Below are 22,862 nucleotides of genomic sequence, written 5' to 3'. Positions count from 1 at the left end.
GGTAAACTATTTCGCTTTTGTCTATCAACTTGTACCTTTCCTTCTTGCTGGAAGTCTGCTCTCTTTCAGCCTGTCCCAAAGAAGGGTGACCATTCCCAACCCTCTAAATATCGTCCAATTGCTTTAACATCCTGTGTCTCAAAAGCTTTTGAGTCTATTCTTAATAGAAAAGTTTTAAAGCATCTTTCCTATCACAATCTTCTTTCTGATCGTCAGTATGGGTTCCGTCAGACGCTCCGCTGGCGATCTTCTCACCTACCTTTCAGACTCCTGGTCATCTTCCTTTCGGGACTTTGGCGAAAGCTTTGCCATTGCACTTGACATCTCAAATGCTTTCGATCGAGTCTGGGAAAAATCTTTAATTTCTAAACTGCCCTCTTCCGGTTTCTATCCTTCTGTGCCTCCATTTATAGCTTCCTTTCTGGTCATTTTGTATCTGCTGTTGTAGACGGCCACCGTTCTTTTCCTAGAGCTATCTATTGTGGCGTTCTTCAGGACTCTGCCCTATCACCAAGTCTCTTCCTTTTATTCATAATGTTCTAAGCTGTACTTCTAACCCTATGCACTCATGCGCTGATGATTCCACCCTTCACCTTTTCCATTCACTTCCCACATCGTCCATCTCAGCAGTTATTTCAACAAACAAGGGATGAGGCTATAGCACACCTAATGTCTGACTTGGCTCATATCTCTTATTGGGGTAAAAATAATCTTGTTGTTTTTAATGCATAAAAAACTCAGTTCCTACATCTATCAACTTGGCAAAACCGTCCACAGGAGCACCCTCTAATTTTTAACAACATCCAGCTCAATCCTGCATCATCTTTAAAACATACTTGGAGTTTCATTCACTCGGGATTTATCTTGGAAAGAACATATTTCCTCTCTTGTCAAATCTGCTTCCAAGATATTTAGGTGTGCTAAGCCGATTCCATGCCTTCTTTCCCCCATGCAGAGTGGTTGACTTTAATCATGGATTTCATTCGCCCCTGTGTAGAGTACAGCTCTCACATGTGGGAAGGCTCCCCACATACAGCTCTTCTCAACAAAGTGGAGGCCACAGGCTTTTCACCTCATTACTCCTCCTCCTATTACTGGTTCCCTTCAACCTCTGTCTCTTTGCCTCACTGTTGCATCTTTATCTCTTTTCTGTCGGTACTGGAATGGTCACTGCTCCTCTGAACTGTCTGCTTGCATCCCAACACCACTTCAGCAGGCACGTAGCACCCATCTAGCAACAAACTCTCATCCCTTTTCTGTCCAGCTTTCTAATGCTAGAGTTAAGCGTTACTCCCAGTCCTCCATGTATGCAACAGGTCATCTCTGGGACTGTCTCCCTCTGTCTGTACTTCCTACTGCCTATGATCTCCAGTTTTTCAAATACAGTGTGTCGAGGCATCTCGAAATGAACAGATCGTGAATTTGGCTCTGTGTTATCTTGTTTTTGTTTCTCTTGGAGAGAACATTTACGGGCTCTTGGCATTTGGTTCCTTCTTTCTTGCGTTAAAAAAAAAAAAAAAAAAGTATAGATTTCTTCCCAACCGCTCATCGATCAATTTACAAGCTCTACGAATACGATCTGTTTTAGCAGCTGTTGTATTGAAGAACATAGCAACAACTCTGTCGATGACGCTCCATTCCTTCAGGGTATACACTACGACATTAGCTTGTGCCATTCCTGTTCCACATGATATTTGTGGAATGCCTAGCAGTTGGACTTTTTCTCCTGAAGATGATACATTCTTCCCCGAGATCAGTATTGATAGCCGTTCAACAGATTCATTTTCTATCAGAGATGGAAGAGGCTTACCATCTCAATGGACTACATTTCCAGTTTTAGCTACAGAGGCTTCGACGCCTTGCTTCGTAGAAGTGATATGGTTTTCACGATATCAGATGCGGGCTCTCCTGATTTAGGGCAGCTCCCATAAGTTCATTCGAAGATTTGCTGCAGCAGCTGCCACAGTGTGAACGTCTTGTCGGTCATTTGTATTGGTTTTGTCCAAGGCAGCTGCGAGATGGCCGGAAAGTATGTTTCCAGCTTTGTTCCCAGTGACAGATGAGAAGTAGCAGTTGACGGACATGAACCGTAAAATTTGGATCCATTTTGACTCGGGGCTTCTTTTGACATGAAATGTGTTCATCATCATCAGAGCTGCTAGCTGACTCCAACTGAATGGTTTCTAGCACTTCATGTATCCGCTACCTTGCATTTTCCTCTCGCATTTTCTTTTGCTTTTTTGATACATTTGCTTCATTTCCCTCCTGGCTAGGGTTTTGCCAGACCGTCCCATGTGAAACTTAGCTTTTCCTTTTTGATCCTGCAGGAAAACCAGGTCTTCTTTCAGTTGAATCAGTTTTTCGGCATCACGATGCTTGATGTTGAACAGATTCAAGATTTTTTGTGAACGTCTCTTTCTGCGTGGTAGCTGATTGTTCCTGATAGAGCCCTTCTTCAACTTCTTCCAGGTGATTTGATTTCCATTTAACGTTCTTTTGATATTCCACTCCTCTTGCATGGGGATTCGAGCCATTTTCTATATATCCATTGTCTCCTTCACCATCATACTGATGCACTCCTTTTTTGAAGTTGTTGGTGTTCTTAGTTTCAAATGATGAAAAAAAAAAAAAAAATGAAGAATCTGTCTTATTGTAGGTAGACATGACTTTTGGATGACTTCAATAATTATACTTCCTGTACGGTAGATAGCTGTCTTTTTACCATAGTCGCCATTATTTCCGTCTGTGAGAAAACAGAATTTAATGAAAAATACATTATGCCATGCTAAAATGAAACACACATACATACTGAATAAATATACTCATATTCAGTAGTATCTGACACTCTCTATCTTTGCCAGACGCCTTAGTCCCGCACAAAGAAATTGCCTCCATGTCGCCCTGTCCAGAGCCATTTCACAGCCCTCTCATCAGCTCACACACCCCTCTCTCATATATGTCTCCACTCCATCCCTCCATCTCATCCTCAGCCACCCCAGCCGTCTCCCCCTCCACCCCCACTCACATTCACTCTCCTTGTTAGTTTCTCACTCTCAATCCTCTCTACATGGCCAAACCACCTCAGTGTATTTTTCCTAACTCTTTCCATCACATCCACATCCACACCACACCTTCACTTCCTTAATTGTCAGTCTGTCTCTCCACGTAACTCCACATGCTCCTCTGAGATAACTGATTTCCAGTGCTCTCACTCTTAATTTTGTGTCTTTCCAACTAGGTCCAAGTTTCACTTCCAAACGTTAGAGTTGGTATCAGAATAAAAATCACACGGCGACTTTTGTACTTCCATGCTCACTTCCCTATAAGTTATCTCTGCTTTAAAAGAACCAGCCACCTTTCTTCCTTGCTGTACCCATTCAGGCAAGTCATCCTCCAAACTTCCATTCTTACCGAGCACACTACCCAAGTACGTAAACGCACTTACATTTTCCATTTCCTCATCATCCAACTTCACTGTACATTCAGTGACTTCATTATTCTCGAAGATCTTAACATTACTCTTCCCTGCATTCACGTTTAGATTCCGTTTCTAACACACTCTCCCAAACTCATTCACCAAGCCTTGCAGTTCCCCTTCGCCTTCAGTTAACAGTACAGTATCATCTGCAAACGACAATACAGGAAGCTTCCAAACTTTGCCCTGTCTCATTAGGGTCGCTCCAACATCCACTGCCCTACCTTGTATCTCTTTTATAACCCTATCCATATACAGATCGAACAACCATAGAGACATGACACCCCAGTTTCAATTCAACATCCTATCTGAATGTTGGATTCACTCAATTCACTATCAACGCGCATTGCAACCTTAGTACCCTCAAACATACTCTTCACAGCATTGAACACCTTCCCATTTACTCCATATATTCTTAGTATTTTCCACATTCGTTGTCAATCCGCTCTGTCATATGCTTTCCCCATATCCGTGAAGGCTGCAAACAACTTCTTTCCCTTCTTTGAAACTTTTCCACTGAAGATCTAAGGATGAATATCCGATCTGCACAACCTGTTCCCTTCCTAAAACCTCCCTGTTCATCCCCAGCTAATTCCTCTGTTATATCTCTAACTCTGTCAACAAGTATCCTACCATATACTTTGCCTGTTACACTAAGAAGACAAATGCCCCTATGATGACCACATACTTCTTTTTCCCTTTATCCTTCGTACAGAAGAATAATTATACCTGATTTCCAATCCTTGGGGACTCTACCTTCCTTCGAAGCCAAACTGCACATCTTCCATATCCATTCTACTTCTATCTCTCCCTCATGTATCATAATTTCATCACACACCTCATCAATTCCTGAGGCTGTCCCCATTTTCACTTCATTGCTTCCACAGCTTCCATCTTACTGATTTCTTCCTTTCTTTGTACCTCCCTCATTCTCCCAGCCATTCCCCAACCACTTATACTCGCATTTCTTTATGTTTCACAGTTACTTATATTGTTCTCTCCATCTGTTCACGTTCTCTACCCTTTTCCACCAACAATCTACCATTTTTATCTTTCATTCCTCTACTAACTTCTCTATTGCCCTGTCTAACTCTGTTTGCCTCCTTCCAGAACATTTTCTTACATTTCCCCCACTTTACACTCAGATTCCTTCCAATTTCCTCACCCACTTTTTTCTTTCTCTCTTACTAATCATTTCACACCTCTCTTCCTCTCTTCCGTCTCTCAGCTTTCTCCTGCTTCCTCATCCCATCAGCTCACAATATGCTTTCTTCCTTTACGCCACAGCTTGCCTCACCTCTTCATTCCACCATGCTGTTCCTTGCACCCCATTTCGTCTTTTCTTCATCCCACACATCATCTCACATGCTGCACAGATTTCCTCTGTAAATATCTTGCGCACACCTTCGACCTTCCCCATCTGCCGCAAATCATATTTACCCAATCACTCCTCTGCTTTTCTCTTATATTCTGCCTTTTTTCCCATCCTTTTGCAACGTTTCTGCCCTCCTTGTATGGATTACTTTCTCCTGTCCTTCCCTCCTCCTACTCCTCCATTGCACTTGAACCTTGACTTTCACCTCCACCTGGTGGCAGTCAGAAAGTCCACTCCTCCAACCTCTGTATGCCCTTACATACATTCCATACCTTCTCATTTTGTCATCCACGCACACATAATGAGGCACTAATTAATGACATTAATTTACGTGAATCCGTATACATGATAAACGAGGCTTAGAGTTACAACTGAGCATTGCTGAACACATCTTACGTGCTACTGCACTGGAGTCGGCAGACTGAGCCAAGCAGCTAGGAAGTTGCTATGTCATACATTTCCCAGGGTGCAAGATGGGTTAGCAGAGATTGCAAATATAAGTTTCCTCTGCGTATACTGAGGAAATTTTTACAGGGTCATATATTGTCTTACAATACCGAACTTTTACTGAAGGACATGAATTACGGCTAACGTGTGCATACCCTAAAAATCATTAGATTTAAGAAAAAATTCATCCGAAGCGTTTTTTCATCCAGTGGATATGTTTGATTGATGAACACTAAAGAAAAAACGAGGGAAAAAATCACCCATAAATATACAGTATAATAGATCATATATATATATATATATATATATATATATATATATATATATATATATATATATATATATATATATATATATATATATATATTTAACGTTCCTGACCAGGAATCTCCATCATAAAAAGACGCTCGTGTACTAGCTGGGATAGTTTAAAACTGCTCTGTAACTTGCCGAGTTGCGTGGAGTTAAGCAAAAATCCTGGTGTGTTGAGACTGAAATATATCCTCAACGGAATTACCTGGTTCCTCGTAGAATTCAGGTGGCTAAGCTTTCATCACGCCATGGTATAGTGGTTACAGTGCCTGAATGTTACCTAGAAGTCTCGGGTTCGATTCCCGGTCAGGAGCGATAAAAATATTTGTACAGACGCATGTAATGTGTGTTTCTCTAATATATATATATATATATATGTGTGTGTGTGTATCATCTATCTATATATATAACCCTAGCATGGTCATTGAATATTACAATGATCATAATATCTCGATATATGTCAGTGAATACTTGTCCATCAACATCAAACTTGTTGTTCATGAGCTTGATGTTATTCAAACATATATTTAAGTTTGCTGTATTCTGATATTAAATGCTTTGACTTTAATTTTCCAAAAAAATAATCCTGGATTATATCAGTTTCGCTACTGTAAAATGTTATTTTAAACTAATTACACCAAAGAAATCTGCTGTGCATTAACAGATAGCTTAGCCTAGTCGACACAAACGTGCTCAACCGACGGAATGTAAGGCACATCCAGTGTCACCAAACCCACCACACAGTGTCCTGGGTATTGGTTGACCGCCTACAAGTGACCGTTTTGGATGCTTCCAGCCTTTGATTTCTTCTGTTCGAATAAAAAAGTATATACCTTGTTCACTGGACCGTTATATTCCCTTCCGTTTTGTTACAATGAGGAAATGTTAGTGTCAGTATTTATGTGTATGTGTGTTTATATGTATGTACATGTATGTAGCAGCGGTGGCTGAGTGGGTAGCATTGCTGACTGTGAAGCTGCCGGCCCGTCAGCACCAGGGTTCGAATCCTGGTACAGACAGCTGGCATCACTCAACTCAGATGTCCATCCACCCTTCGTGGGTTGGTAGGTAGAATGATTACCTATGATAACACCTAGGGGGGTAACTATGGTGGTCTGGATGGGTGAGTGGCCTTGTATCCCAGGATATTGGGTGAATAACCCACCACAGGCTCAAAGGCCATGTTATGGAAATGAGCACCGTGGCTAAGCGTCTCATACCGTCTGCATCCCACATTTATCTTTATCTCTATGTACGGTATGTATGTATACATGCATGTATATATGTATGTATACGTATCCAATATACTGTATTTCTGGGCGTGTGTGTGTGTGTGTGTGTGTGTGTGTGTGTGTGTGTGTGCAATCAAAAATGAAATAAACGGATTTTGGTGAAACTTGGCAGGATAATAGAAATCGGGTCCTAGATGGGCCAGTTTCAACTTCACATCGGTTGATGTTTTCTGTAGAGGTGTTTTAGCTTCAAATACCTGACCCCATTGGTGCTGCAATACACCCACTTGGAAGACGAGGCGGGGATTTCTGCAGAGATTCATACGTGTTTGCAGAGAGAGGGGTTGTACATGCACTGTCCAGTGTCTCATGCTTCACTGATGCCCAGAACAGACTATTTTATTCAGCAGAAAATGCTGGTAGCTGTGGTGGTGGTGGTGGTGGTTGTAATGATGGGAGCTGTGGTTGTGGTGGTGGTTATGGTGGCAGCTGTGGTGGTAGCGGTGGCAGCTGTGGTGGTGGTGGTAGTGGTGGCAGCTGTGATGGTGATGGTAGTGGTGGCAGCTGTGGTGGTGGTGGTAGTGGTGGCAGCTGTGATGGTGATGGTAGTGGTGGCAGCTGTGGTGGTGGTGGTAGTGGTGGCAGCTGTGATGGTGATGGTAGTGGTGGCAGCTGTGGTGGTGGTGGTAGTGGTGGCAGCTGTGATGGTGGTGGTAGTGGTGGCAGCTGTGATGGTGACGGTAGTGGTGGCAGCTGTGGTGGTGATGGTGGTGGTGACTGTTATGGTGGTGGTGGTGGTATCTATGATAATGATGATGGTGGTGATGGTAGCTCTGATGGTGACGATGGTAGTGGTGGCAGTGATAATGGTGTTGGTGGTGATGGTAACTGTGGTTGTGGAGGTGATGGTGGTGGTAGGTGTGAGGATGATCGTGGTGATGGCGGCTGTGGTGGTGGTGGCGGCGACAGTTGTCATGATGACGATGGTGATGGTAGCTGTGGCGTTGGTGGTGTTGATCGTTGCTGTGATGGTGGTGGTTGTGGTGATGATGATGGTAATAGCTGTGGTTGTGGTGCTTGCAGCAGCTGTTCAGAAACTGCTCACATTTGGCCAAGTGCACTGAGGTCAGTCAGGACCGCAGGGATCTTGTATTTCACAAATATAATTATAAGTAAATAGATATAGACTATATATATATATATATATATATATATATATATATATATATATATATATATATATATATATATCTGCCAGACGCCTCAATTCCGTACGGGATGGCCACAAACAAATCGCCTCCACGTCGCCCTGTCCTCCGCCATTTCACTGCCCTGCTTCCAGCTCACACCCCCATCTCTCATATACCTCTCCACTCCATCCCTCCATCTCATCCTCGGCCTCCCCCTCCCTCTCCTTCCCTCCGTCTCACTCACATACACTCTCCTCGTCAGTCTCTCACCCTCCATCCTCTCCACATGGCCAAACCACCTCGGTGTGTTCCTCATAACGCTTCCTATCACATCCACATCAACACCACAGCGCTCCTTTATATCCTCATTTGTCAGCCTGTCTCTCCATCTGACTCCACAGGCTCCTCTTAAATAACTCATTTCCACTGCTCTCACTCTTGACTTGTTTCTTTCCAACACCGTCCAAGCTTCACTTCCATACGTGTGAGTTGGTATCACAATACTGTCTTGTAGTAACTTTTTCACTTCCATGCTCACTTCCCTGTTTCTTATCACTGCTTTCGAGGAACCAGCAACCTTTCTTCCTTGTTGTACCCTTTCAAGCACTTCACCCTCCAAACTTCCATCCTTATTCATCACTCTACCCAAGTACTTAAACGTACTCACATTTTCCATTTCCTCACCATCCAACCTCACTGTACATTCACTGACTTCACCTCTCTCGAAGGCCATCACTTTACTTTTCCTTACATTCATCTTTAGATTCCGTTTCTTACACACTCTCCCAAACTCATCCACCAAGACTTGCAGCTCCCCTTCGTCTTCACTCAACAACACAGTATCATCTGCAAACAACAGTACATGGAGTTTCCAAACACTACCCTCTCTCACCAGGGCCACTCCACCATCCACTGCCCTACCTTGTACCTCTTTTATTACCCCATCCATGTACAGATTGAACAACAATGGAGACATGACACATCCCTGTTTCAACCCAACCTTCAAAGAGAAAAATTCTACTCAGTTCATCAGCCACACGCACTGCAGCCTTAACACCATCATATATATATATATATATATATATATATATATATATATATATATATATATATATATATATTCTCTCTCTTTTAACAGAAATGTCTAAATCCAACGCGACTCGCTTGAGATGGTGGCAGCCATCACAGGATGGGCACTTCGCTTCCCAATGGGCCATTGATCAGGTATGTATATTTGCACCAATCAGTAAGGCATCTGGAAAGATTAGTTCATGTCTTAGGACCTAGATCGCTTGCCTTATCTGTATTGTTTATAACTGTGAGTTCCTTTTCATATGTTCGCAATGAAAATCTATCATTTTGGATAGATATTATTGTTGTGGACTGAACAAACATCGGTATGATAACCATAGCTCTAGTGACGGTGATGCATGAATGCTGTTGCAGATTCACATAGGGAGCACGGCTGATGGTCTGCCAGCCTTCTCCGATACAGACACTGGTCATGGATGGCTCCTCCGACCTGGCTCAGTCCTCGAGCCTGTCTGTGGAAATTCTCACCCATCTCTTCATTTCACCAGTGAGTCTGTATAACGCATGTCAAAATGCAAGTTAATTCTTTACCCTTAAACCCGGGTTGACAGCATTTGAGATTTCAGCTTCCCACCATGAATCTTAATCAAGCATGGAATGGCTCTTTAGGTTTTCTTACAAGCAAATCGTGTCTCTTTTGCATGGTATGAATGGGAAATTAAGGAATGCTAGGATATATGGAGCGGTTCGAAAGTGGAGTGTGCCTACTGAGATGGAAAGAAATAGTAGTGTTTTAGTGGACGCCATTGTAAGTAAGGATTAGCAAAGAGTCAATATCCTTCCCAGGCACAAGATGATCTACAGGTATACACAGCAAGTGACGAGGAGGATGGGAGGTGGGTTAGATGAATGGAAGGCAATGACTGAAAGTGCGTGTGTGGATAATCTTACGAGAAGCTTTGAGCTTAACATGAGAGTGTATAGAAGTTGAGGGAGTGAACATTCTGATCACAACATAGCAGTATCTAAGACAGAGGTGCAAAAGCGATGGGGGAAAAGAGATAGGCGAAGTCAGAAGAAAACAATTCCTGCTAGGAGATTAGAAAGGCTGCAGGAGAAAGGAAAAAAATAAAGACAGAGTCCGAAAGAGAACTGGAGGAGCAATTTGGTAGATATAATTTGGAGGAGATGAAGGAGGTGGGTGATACACGAGCACACAGCGGTATATAAGTAGTACAGGTAACTGGAAGCCTATTGATCCATAAGGAGACCATAGGATAAAAGAGAAAGTCATCTAAGTTCAACTCAACCTGTGTGAGGAAAGGATAGAAAAGAGGAAGGCTCTCTTCCACCCACAACACCATCTTAAAATAAGAGACGGGAAAAATACCTGGCTATTTTGAAAGAAAAGGTTTGGAAATTGCTATAGAAAAGGCAAAAAAGGAAAAACTATGCAAATCTGTAATCACCAATATACAGACATGAAAAAATGGCACATAGGAATACTCTCACACAATATTCAAATAAATAATAAAATCGTGTCACTGTTGCCAGCATGGATATCAGCCTGGAAATGAGCAACACTTAGTTGTGGTCCATAGTTTTGTATAATTCCTGTAGCTCGATTAGAATAATATCTATGGCTCTTGCACAGACTGCTGTTGCTGGTAGCTTATTCCGTTGTTTCACAACTTGAATATGAATGTACTGCCACCAGCTCTCTTCCTTACTTTTTATTAATGCTCTGAGCTACACATCTAATCATATATATTCATATGTTAATGGCCCCACCCTTTACCTACCCGTCCGCATTTCACAACGTCCATCACAACAGTCCTTAAACAATCACGGAATGAGGTACACATAACTTCTGACTTGGCTTATATTTCTGACTGAGATAAAAGAAAGAAGGAAGGAAGGAACAATAAGCAACTAGCACCAGGCCACAGATGGCTATATGACACTTAAGGTTGGAGATAGCAGGTGGAATAATTAAATTAAATGCAAATGTGAAGACAGATTCGGCTCTGAAGTCGTAGGCGTTGATAGATTCGACGTTGACAAATTTGGCGTTGGCAGAATCAAACTGTGTGGGAGACCCTATCCAAAGGACAGTGAGATTCCCAGCCCCTACCACCTCCTAGCTTTTAGTCATCACTTACGACACCCAAGGAATACGGGGGTAGTATTCTACATCCCCAGTACCCAGATCCCCTACCCTTGGGGGATGAGGTAAAAATAGACCTTGCTGTTTTTTATGCATTAAAAACTCAGTTCCTACATCTTTCGACTCGCCAAAATCTTCTGCAGGAGAATTCCTTAATACTGACCAGTATACACCCCAGTCCTTCATCTTCTTTCAGTATTTTTGGGGTTTCATTCCCCTGGGACAAACCACAGAAAGACCACATTACTCCTCTCGCAAAAATTGTTTCCAAGAGATCAGGTGTACTAAGCAGACCCCATGCCTTTTTTACCTTCGTACAGCACATGACTTAAAATGGCTTGTATTCTCCTTGTGTGGAGTGTAGCTCTCCTGCTTGAAGGGACTTCTTACACACTGCTCTTCTAAACAGGGTTGAGTAAAAGATTTTTTTGTCCCATCAACTTGTCTCCTCCAAGAGCAAGGCCTCGTAACCACCTCGGCGCTGCAGGTCTAAAGGGTGTGAGAGCACCACGTATTCCTTTTGGATTCTCATACCCCGACTCATTGCGGTGGGGGTGACTGTGAATTTAAGTTAATACCGCCATGGTTGTTGACAAATATATGCAAAATGACAGTTTGCAATATACCATCAGGTCGATCTCACACTTTTTAGACCGGCAGCAATGAGGTGGCCTCGTTGTTTAATGGACCTGATGTACTGTATATTGCAAACTGTCGTTCTGCATTTATTTGTCAACCATAATGGATGCATTAACTTAAATTCACTGTCGCCTCCACTGCAATGGGTTGGGGTGTGGGAATGCGGAAGGAAACATCACTATCTGTGGTGCTCTGACACCTTTTAGGCCTGCAGTTGCAAGGTGGCTACGAGGCCTCGTTCTTAGAGGTGTTTAATCGACTTGACGATATATTGCAAAATGTCATTCTGTACTTCAATCAGTTCCAGTAGTTTTACCAGGGATGGCAGAATCATCGTCAGATCTAGGGGGTACACCATAGGCAACTAACTTCTTGTGGCTTTTCTTGAATTTCCTAATAAGGTCCCTATACTTCCTACGTATCTCATATGACCTGCCCGAAGCTGTATTATTAGTTCCTCCTACAGTAACAAATCCCAGAGCCCTCTGAGGTGTTGTTGACTAAGTCATGAACTCTCTAAGTCACCGCTGTATTCTATGCCCAGGAGAGCAAAATCACTTTCTCCATTAACTATTAGCACAAAGTTCCTTTTTTTTTTACCTGAGAGCCATTCACAAACGTAATCTGTGCATCATATGAGATCTTGTGCAGGGTGAAGAAAATATGTTAGGAGAGGAAAGAAACAGCGTCGTAGAATAATGAGGAGAAACAAGCTATGGAAGAGAAGGCTAAAGCATATAGTGACTGGATGGGGAGGAGTGGAATGGAGGATATGGAGGACTGGAAAGAAAGTTGTCTGTTAGGAAGAGGACAAGTGTAAAGAGACAAGTAATGAAAACTAATAAAAAGGCGATTATGAGTTTGGAAGAAGTGTAAAATGGAGTTAATTTAAGATTTTTTTTTTCTTTTTTACGCATCCATTAGGGGCGGCCAAACAGAGAGCATGTTCCTGATTGTGTCAGTCGTCACCCCCTCCCTCATTTACTCATTCACTGATTTACTGTACTTTCTTGAAGACTGGAGTCTAGGCCTTAAGGAAGGCGTATTAGGAAAAAGAAATTTTGCACAGTAGTAGACCTTCTTCTGGGCCAAATTTTAGGCAGAATGGGACCATCAAGGTAGGGCGGCCCCCTGGTGTCCCACTCCAAGCCGATGCAGGGCTTGTTATCTTTTTTAAGTAAGGGCAATAGTAGAGCATCACTCGCGCCAGGTCATGACCATGATGGGATCCATGACCCCCCCCCCCACCGACAGCTTGGCCTCCGGTGGTCTTCGTAACAATTGTTATGCACAGCTAAAGTTTTCAACTGAAGAATATGAAATGTTACATATTGATCGACGTTCACCCCTGCAACGTTTTGAGATTGGTGTTACCACCGAGGGTCGCCCCTCAAGCTGGAAGGGGTGTCCCCCAGGGTACCTGACAGACATTATGCACAGCCATAGTTTTTATCTGAGGAACACAAAATGCTGCAGATTGGTAGGCGTTTACCCAGCAACATTTTCTATAGGGAGGGACGCCTGATGACCACAACCATTGGTGACGGGGGCGACCCCCAGGGGCGACAGTGCAAAATTTATTTTTACCTAACAATATGAAGCTTTGCAGAATGGTAGCTCTGTACTGGGACTGTGTTTTAGGCAGGGTGAATACATCATAGGTCACCCCCACCTCCTCTGAGGGGAGGGAAGCCCCGTGGGTTTCCTGGCCAAAAACATTTTACACGGTCTCGGTCTTTAATGTTGGAACACTAAGTTCTGTATTCTGCTTGACGTTCCCCAACACTCGTGTTTTAGGCAGGGTGAGACCTCCAATGGACACCCTTGACCGGTGGGGGACGTTGTCCATGACGGATAACGCTGCAGTGTTTACATAGACATGTACAATTTTGCCAGAGATTACAGAGGGTGAGACCCTCAGGGTTCGCCTCTCCACCTCCCCTATGAATAATTGTTTCTTTCCCCCAGCAGTATTCAAGGGGAGTATGTGACTATCAAAGGATTCCTTTGCCTTGTTGGAAGGAGGCCGAGAAAGTAAGACAGAGGAGGTAGAAGAAGGATGAAAGATAACAGTGAGAGAATACTGGAGAGAGAGAGAGAGAGAGAGAGAGAGAGAGAGAGAGAGAGAGAGAGAGAGAGAGAGAGAGAGAAAGCAAAGCAGGTTGTTGAATACAGAGAATTAGTGTAGATATAAGTGGTTGAAAAATGGCAGGGAGAAAGAGGAGAGAACAAAGGAGATGAATGCGAGGGAAGTGTGTGAGGCATTGAGGGAAGTCAAAATGGTGAAAGCCACAGGAATTTATGAAGTGTGTGGCGAAATAATGAAATACAGTGGACTGTTAGTAACTGGCTGGATGTGACAAGCATGCAGATTGGCCTGGGAAGAAGGTAGAGTTCCAGAGGACTGAAAGTCAAGTATAATAGTTTCCCTATACAAAGGAAAAGGGAAAAAAGAAGTGTGTGGCAGTCATAGGAGCATTTGTTCTCTTAGTGCAATAAGAAAGATATATGGTAGGATTCTTGTTGACAGACTTAGGCAGATAATCGAAGACTTAGTTGGCGAGGAATAACTGGCATTACGAAGAGGAGGTGATGTGTTGATGAGGTACTTGTTCTAAGATATTTAGTGGAAAAGTAGTCAGGGAAGGGAATGAACCTGATTGCTGCATTTATGGATCTGTAGAAGGCGACCATCATCCACTCACTTGATGTAGTGCTGCCTACTTCTTCCTTAGCCTTTATCATTCTTTTTCTGTGCCTGCCCTCCTCTCTTCCTATTTGTCCTATCTTTCCTGTCACTTCTTATTCATTTTCTTTCCGTTACAGGTGGCTTTATATTGAGTGACAAGCCAAATGGTTTCCTGTAAGCCAAGAAACCATTTACAACGCTGGGTGGTAACCATATAACCAAACCACACGTGTTCCCTACGTGTCAAGTGGGTTGGTGGAGGGTTAGTGCCCCTCCCTGTAAAACAAATAACTCAGAGTCAAATGGCCACCCCGTAAGGGATTATGGCGTCTGGCAATAGATAGATAGATAGATAGATAGAAAGTGACGAGAAATTGTTGAAAACTGTCAAAAGTAAGTATGAGAGTGCAAGGACCATAGTACGTGTGGAAAGTGAACTAGCTCTTTAATCTGACTGTTGAACTGAACTGGGATGTGTCGTGTCTCTAGTTAGGTATTATAAATACGATGGTGTTATAATAGAAACTCCATGTAAGGCAGTGAATGTTGGAATGTCCTTAGTGAAAGAAGGTAGAAAATTGTCTGTACTGTTATTTGCTGACGATACTCTGTTGTTAAGTGAAGATGAATGGGAGTCACTGGGCTTAGTGAACGACTTAGTTAAGAGGGAAGTTACAGTCTTTGAGAGAAATGAAGTCATGGAATGAACATGAGTGTGTTAATAAGGGCACTTAAAATAATTAGGTTGTGTGATAAGTAATGATGTAAGCTTAGAAAATGAAGTGCAGGAAACGGTACAGTAGGGAAGAAAGGTTGCTGGAACACTGAAAGCAGCAATAAGGAATAGCGATGTGAGCATGGAGGTAAAAAAGTCGTTGCATAACAGGAACGTGATCTCTAAGTAGGAAAGTGAATCCTGGACCATGTTGGAAGGACACACGTCATACGTGACAGCAGCGGAAATGAGGTAACGGAGAACGCGTCCAAACGTGTCCTCCACAATGTGTTAACAGCAGATCGCAGCAAGTCTCGATGTATGTATGCAGCAATGTTTATACAGATATATGCAAACATGTTTCAGTGCTTCTTCCGACTTTGGGCCGTACTATAAAACCCCAGAATTTAGGCGGTCCAACGGCGACGTTCAGTCGTCAGACGTTCCTGAGCGTCAGTCATCCTTACTATAAAAAATTTGGACCGTCAGTCTTGGCGAAGCCCAGCTCTGGCATTTGAATGTCACAACAGTCGCTGGAGTGGGCGGGAATGCGCTGCATGAGTTCTAAAAGCGCGCAGATTTTGAATGTTTCTTCTGTTTAATAAACCAGACACTTCGCTAACCCATTCTAAACTTTTATTTTATTTTAGGAAATAAGTATATTTGCGCTAGAATTGGTATCAAGTGATTGTAGAACGCATGAGGATTCATTTACAAGCAAGATACAGTGTAATGTATGGCTTAGACTAAAATATGATTTATCCTCCTTTTGCAGTTATTTGCATGAAAATAATAACTGAGATTATCCAGACTTGATTTCATACGAGCAAAGTGAATGAATGTATTATTGCATTCTTCATAGATTTCCATGTTGTTCCTGGCCAGCTCACCAGTCATGAATTATACAGCAGTTTATCCAAATTATGTGCACTTTTACTAATGCAGCAGTACATCATGTGTTCCTAAATTTATATTGCAAATTGTAAACACGGAGTTACTGGAGAATTATTTTAAGCATGGAGACTAATTTACTTCTTTACAAAGCTGGTTGAATGGTGACATTCATTGCGGCACCAACATAAGAGGCAGGGACACTCCGTTCTTTTTCAGCTGCTTCTTTCCACACCTGTCATCCAGCCATAACCAGCAGACCATATTGGAAAATATAGGTTATGTGTGTACTGTAACAGTTGTTCTTTCAATTTCTATGTATATAGCTGTAGTTTTTTCCCTACATTATTGTCACCTTCCCTGTTTGAGGTATAGTGAATTTCCAGTTTAGCTCAGTAATTATACTACTCTGAGATTCACATTCTTTACCATTACCTTTCCCTTCAACCAGTATGCAATGATTTCCTAAGTTACATGGTATATACAGTAGCTAATTATTTCTGTCCCAGTCTGCTAGACAAGCTTTCCTTTTTGTTTCCCAGAAATCATTCCACTTCCATAGTACTTTCATCCAGTTCTGTTTTATATATTTTTAGACTATTTACTGTTCTGTTTTCCTGGCTTTCTCCTACTCTGGTCATGTGCTTGATGTTTGTCTCCTTCACTAAATATTTATCTCATTACTTCCTGTTTGTTAGTCATTACTTAACTGCACCTTTCTTACTTTTGTATAACCCTTCCACCCGAACCAATATTCCATGACTTTACTACACCTATCTACTCCTCCATTACAATAACTGTTATTTCTATCCAATTACTGTAACTAGTTTTTATATAATATATGCATGGAACAGGCCATTTCCTCAGGCCTGCAGCTATTTGTAAGAACAGCTCTTGGGATAGAAAGATGTTTTTTTTTTTTTTCCTTCATGAATAAATCTGCATATACTAACAAGTTTTGCTTCAAAGCCAACACACCTATGCTCAAATCTGAGTGCTTGATTGAAACAGGGGTAAATTTTTAGAAGTAGCCAAAGTTTTTTTTTACTATTATTCTTTTGGTTTCCAATGCAAAATAGTGTGTTCTAATTAATTTTGACGGTATAACTTTAGAAGTAACCAACGTTACCGATTTTCATTATATTACGTCCCTGAACTGTTCTAACTAAGACTTACCTTTTAGGCCTAGTTTGAGTTGGGGGAGCGAATTTTGTAGGGTTAGTCATGTAGTGGCTTAGGTTAGGCTGTTGCTCAGTAACGGATGAATGTCGCGCCATATTGGCTGGTGCAGGCGTGTGAACTCGGTCTATGTCAGGCCTTAGGTTAGGCCTAGGTTAGGTTAGGTTAGGTTAGTTTAATGCAAAATAGTGTTTTAAATTAATTTTGATCTTGATTTTGGGGGATAAACCCACTTTTGGAAATCTCACTCAAAATTCCAAAAGGGGGATTATCCCCCCAAAATGAAGGTCAAAATGGTAATATTTCAGCCAGCATCCTAACCAACCAATTCACTCATACCGGTATCTGGTAACCTTACCCAACTATCTTAACTACTGTACATCAGCTTTATCAATTTATTTTGGTGCAAAAACGAGTCACATTTTTCAAGAAAGGACTTAAGTGATTGCACATACTTGTCGGTACTGATGAAAAATTTGTCTGTTTTATTATCAATTTCAGAAACTTAACTGTGAGAGAACACTGAAACAGGTGAAAAATACAAACCAAACTAACCATTTATCAACGCTGACCAAACTCTGATATGTGTAATTTGTCATGTTATATAATATTGTATATGCACTTCTTACACGTCATTTATTCATGAGTTTTCAGAGGCAAGAAGTCACTTGCCCGAGTGCCAGGGGGTTAACTCATCCTCTTGATGCCCACAGTGGGGGCGGAGGGACGTTGGTTACAAGATTGTGACAACGTGAGTTAACTCTTACCTGGTCGTGGTATAGTGGTATGCTGCCTGGCTCTCATCTGAGAGTCCCTGGTTCGATTCCCAGCATATTGGTAATTTACCAGATGATTTTTCCTGTGTACAGTACAGGTTTCTCCCTTCATTCTGAGTTGCCGTAAGTGTTTGGGATAGATTAAAAGCATCTACTTGCCCGAGTGCCAGGGGGTTAACTCATCCTCTTGATGCCCACAGTGGGGGCGGAGGGACGTTGGTTACAAGATTGTGACAACGTGAGTTAACTTTTACCTGGTCGTGGTGTAGTGGTATGCTGCCTGGCTCTCATCTGAGAGTCCCTGGTTCGATTCCCAGCATATTGGTAATTTACCAGATGATTTTTCCTGTGTACAGTACAGGTTTCTCCCTTCATTCTGAGTTGCCGTAAGTGTTTGGGATAGATTAAAAGCATCTACTTGCCCGAGTGCCAGGGGTTAACTCATCCTCTTGATGCCCACAGTGGGGGCGGAGGGACGTTGGTTACAAGATTGTGACAACGTGAGTTAACTTTTACCTGGTCGTGGTGTAGTGGTATGCTGCCTGGCTCTCATCTGAGAGTCCCTGGTTCGATTCCCAGCATATTGGTAATTTACCAGATGATTTTTCCTGTGTACAGTACAGGTTTCTCCCTTCATTCTGAGTTGCCGTAAGTGTTTGGGATAGATTAAAAGCATCTACTTGCCCGAGTGCCAGGGGGTTAACTCATCCTCTTGATGCCCACAGTGGGGGCGGAGGGACGTTGGTTACAAGATTGTGACAACGTGAGTTAACTTTTACCTGGTCGTGGTGTAGTGGTATGCTGCCTGGCTCTCATCTGAGAGTCCCTGGTTCGATTCCCAGCATATTGGTAATTTACCAGATGATTTTTCCTGTGTACAGTACAGGTTTCTCCCTTCCCTCCCTTCAAGTCACAATGTTGTTAGACTAGAGGCTGAAGCTTACTGGCATGTCCTCAAATGTGCTAACTAACGCACTGAGCTGGCTAACACACAAACTTTCAAACAGCTTCCGTTTCAAAAATCTATTCAGAAAGTACACAGGTAGTCTGAAATAAACTAGAAAACATAATTTAATATCCTAACTCAATATTCCGCACCACATCGCCACCATATTAGTTTTTGTTTACTCGCATTCGTTACGGAAGCGTTAGTCTTGTAAAATCTTATGAACAGCCTTGTATTTCTCATATTTTAGCCTGCTAGGGAAAATTTGATTCATGAATTATTCAGTTTTTATAAATGGAAAAACCGGTTATCATATTTATGAATATTTAAATTTGTTATACGAAAGAGGGGTCTCTTGTGGCGTTTATCCTCCTATGACATTCCAATACTATTTAACGCCATAACCAGATGACGAACGCCTGGCGTGAACAGCACATTTATTTATGGTACGAAAAACAGGAACGTTAGACGCTCACTTTCGTCAATACTGACGTTAGTTTTTATAGTACGGCTCTTACAGGCAGCAGAGGTGCTGCGATGAATGTGTCCCTGGTGTGTGTCCCTATGACACAGCTGAGACTTCATCGTGAATTTCGTGATGTTGGCAACATGCCCTGGACGCTGGTCTTCCGAGCATGTGGCAGCTTGTTTGTTTCTGTGTTGTTTACACGTTGCCAGGATTTGTTTGAGCACATTTGTGGACGCGTCTTGAGAGGAGCAATGTGGATGAACGTGGTGAGACAGACAGGCATATGAGAAAGTGAAGGAGTGTTGTGGTGTTGACAAGGAGCATTAGGAGAAATGCTTTGAGTTGGTTTGGTTATGTACAGAGAACGGGGAATGAGAGACTGACTGACTGAGAGTGTGTATGTGAGGGAGGTGAAGGGGAAGGGGAAGAGGAGACCGATGATGAGATGGACGAATGGGGTAGAGGGGCATAATTATGGAAGATGGGGTACGAGAATTGGAGTGAGGGCAGCGAGATAGAGACGTCTGAAGGTACGGTGATAGGCAGATGGATAGATGACCTACATTTATAGTGTAGGGATCAGTCAGTTACTCAAAGATAATATTCATTATAAGACTGTATCAGAAATGAAATGAAAAGGATGTAAAAGAAATGACACGAAAAAGAAGAATAACTTGGAATAAAACAATTTGCATAGAGAAGGATAAAGGAAAAGACATCTACACATGTAAAAGAGCCACGTTGTTTGTTTATCCTTCAATCACGGCCAAACCAAGGGCCAGAGACCCCCAGACCCATATATATATATTCTGAATCAGGGTGACCCAAAGATGGTATTAGGGGGTCAAAATTCAGATTTGGGTCATTTGAGGTCACCGGTAGACTGTTCGCCTTTTTTGGACCGGGCAACACCGGGTACCCTTACAACCCAATTTATAGCATGGAGACACATGACCTCCAGTTCGGACATACGCTATGTGAGGTTGACCTCCGAGGTCATTTGAGGTCACTGGTCGGAGGTCATTTGAGATCACCGGTAATACGCGCTCGATTGACTGGACCTAGCAACCCAATTTTTGGCATGGAGAATCACATGACCTCCAGTTTGGACATAGGCAATGTGAAGTTGACCTCCGATGTCATTTTAGGTCACCGGTCGGAGGTCACTTGAAGTCACCGGTAATAGTAAACAAGTGTACACAAATACTGTGCGTTAGTCTGCAAAGGCTGAATTACAGAGTTCCTGGAACTCTTATAATTCCTTTTCAGATGCATGAGAGGTACAGTGCATGGTCTTTCTGGAATAGAAAGAAAAACTGAACTATAATAGGACAAATAGGATCAGAGTGTTCGCCTTTTTGGTCGGGCAACTCAGGGTAGCCTTGTTAGTCTCTAATATTTGGTACGGCAAATTTAAATTGCCATTCTTCAAAGTTACAAAGCAGCACATACAGGGGACGACAGCAGTATACTTACTACCATCGCTTATTTCAGAGATACAGACAAGGAACATGGAGTAGGATTTTACATTATCCTAGTATCAGTTGGTGATTTTATGCTTTCTGGCCTTGACCTTTATTGATAACGCAGTTACCCTTGTGGAGTCACTGGACCCACTCCAGAGTCCTCTCAAAGGAGTTTACGAGGTGCAGCCACTGGGACTTAGGATCTTCTGGGCCAAGACCAAGGTCCAGGCATTTACGGCCTCTTGGGTGAAGCAGTGCAGTTTTATTGAGCATATGGTATGGATATAATTATGGGTCATGAGAGATTCACTCATCTTGGTAGAGTGATCCATGACAGTGTTGGGGATTTCCTGTTGCATAAACCTGGCACTGGGGCTTCAGTGCTTGTGGATAGTGAATTAAATTAGTTCTTTTATCTAAATGTTGGACTGAAGCAGGGGTGTCATGTCTCCGAGGTTGTTCAGTTTGTATATGAATGCATGTTGGAGTGTCTCTACTGAGGGGGAGTTGGGTGTGGAAACTTCCTGTACTGCTGTTTGGTGATGATTCTGTATTGATGTTTACTGAAGGTGAATGTAAGCCCCAAGATTTGGTGAATGAGTCTGGGAGTGTATGGAGGACACGAAATCTGAAAATGAATGCAGATAAAAGTAAAGTTATAGTCTTTGAATGAAATGATATCACTGCATAAATAGTCAGGCTGAATGGCCAAGGAAAGGAGGATGTGAGTGCATTCAATTACTTGGTCAGTGTGATGAGTAAGGATGAAAGTTTAGATAGTGAAGTACATGAAAGGGTATAGCAGGGTAGAAAGGTTGATTGTTCCTGAAAGGAATGAAGTATAATAGTCGCTGCCGGACAGGTGATTCCCACACTAACGTATAAAGTGAAGCTGGAACACTGTTGTAAGGACGCAAATTAAGCAGTGGAAATTTGTTATTTGAGAGAAGCATCTGTAGGTACATTGAGAGACAGACAGATGAATGAGGAAATAAGTGAGCGTTGTTCTTTTGCTGTGGGTATGATTGAAAGTGATAAGGGAAATACTTTGCGATGGTTTGGCCAGGGGGACAGGACGGAGAATGAGAGACGACTAGAAGACTATATGTGAATGAAATGGAGGGGGAAAGGAGAATGAACGGGAAGATCAAGGATGAGATGGAAGGACAGAGTGAAGAGATCTGAGACAGGAGGGTGTGACGTTGCAGGGAGAGCAGTCAAATGGTAGAAGAGAGTGACTTGGAGGCGATTTGTTTGTGACCACACCTTGCGGGATTGAGATGTCTTGCAATAGATAGATAGATAAAGAGACACAGATAGACAGGCAGACAGACGGACATATAGATAGATAGAAAAACAGACAAACAGACAGACATATAGATAGATAGGCAAACCTGGCTTATGATGTTATGGATTCACTGAATTCGAGTATTTGGCGATGTAATTTGTGTAGGACGAAGATTTGCATCTTCAAGGCAGTGGTTGTCCCCGATTTATATGATACCTGTGAGACATGATCCAAACAGCACTTTGAAGCAACATACAACTTCACCGGTGCCAGGTGTCTTCGCAGAATCATTGGGTGTGTTTCGTATAAACGTGTGCATTGCTGGAGCAAGTTGATTGTTTGTGCGGAAGTTACTTACGATGGGAAGACTCGCTGCTTGGAGACTCACGGTTTTCGTGATCTGAGTGGGAAAACAAATAAGTATATGAACTGCCAAGGTCTCTGACCCAATGAGTGAGTGGGTGACTCTTTTCCGGTAGTCAGTCTATTGCCAGACGCCTTAATCCCGTAAGGGGTGGCCACAAACAAATCGTGTCTATGTCGCCCTGTTCCCCGCCATTTCACTGCCCAGCTC

Source organism: Coenobita brevimanus, chromosome 101, assembly GCF_032717465.1.
Source record: "Coenobita brevimanus isolate Jiangsu-jjx chromosome 101, ASM3271746v2, whole genome shotgun sequence".
NCBI classification, from domain to species: domain Eukaryota; kingdom Metazoa; phylum Arthropoda; class Malacostraca; order Decapoda; family Coenobitidae; genus Coenobita; species Coenobita brevimanus.
The sequence above is the reverse complement of the archived record's forward strand: the minus strand, read 5'-3'. Positions refer to the sequence as shown.